Raw genomic sequence first — 824 nt, 5'->3', positions numbered from 1 at the left:
TCCACGATAAAAGTTTAAATGAAGTGTCATCTGGTGTAGGCATTAAATGACGTCACACTGTCAAGATGAGGAATTAGGGTGTGGCTGAAACCCTTGGGGAAGCTCTGAAACATTGAGGCAGGCAAGTGGTGTGGAGCATGTGACTCCACATAAACACTACCGTTCATGTCTTCTAGTGACTGTTTTTTCTCAGTGTCTAAATTATCTTCGTCAAAGCGAGATCGCACATGCTCTACGCTGCATCACCCCCACGCCCCTTCCCGACTCCCTCTCCGTGCTTACTCATTTACTTACTCTACTAATTTCCCTTTCTTTAATCTGGACGAAAAGGATGGAGGCGAAGGGAAAGTGGTTGTGGAAGATAACTTTGACCGAGAAGCTGTATGAGCATTTCGTCGTCACTTACAAGCTCACTCTAGTCACGCGCAAACAGGTCCTCCGCGCTCTCACCCATTTGTACGGGTATGGATGGTTAAATGTGTTAGGTCTTGTCTTAAAATCCTTTTCCAGAAACTGATTGTGCATTGCTATTATCTGAAAGTGAAATAATCTAGAAGGAACATATCGAGAGTAAGATTATTTACCAAATTACTGGATAATCGTTATGCCTATTTTTTTTTAACCCTACTCCCAGGCTGTGGTAGTTTTTAGGCAGCTGTTTATCTCCTGAATTTTTATACTAACTTTTTTCTAGATAACAGAGATTAGTTAGAAAGTAAGAGAGTTATAGAAGCCTACTCTCAATCTTGTATATTTTTTTTTATATAACAAAACTCAAGTAAAAAAAAGATTCTAGGAAGTTATTACCGGCACCTCCCCCCTCC

General features: G+C 40.7%; 1 pseudogene; it reads left to right on the top strand.

Annotated features, from left to right (window-relative positions):
• The first annotated feature begins 77 nt into the window (after positions 1-77).
• Positions 78-824, top strand: part of LOC119585070 — a 2,916-nt pseudogene continuing 2,169 nt past the window's right edge.

The sequence above is a fragment of the Penaeus monodon genome, chromosome 19, assembly GCF_015228065.2.
Source record: "Penaeus monodon isolate SGIC_2016 chromosome 19, NSTDA_Pmon_1, whole genome shotgun sequence".
Lineage (NCBI taxonomy): Eukaryota > Metazoa > Arthropoda > Malacostraca > Decapoda > Penaeidae > Penaeus > Penaeus monodon.
This window is presented reverse-complemented; position numbering and strand designations above follow the sequence as displayed.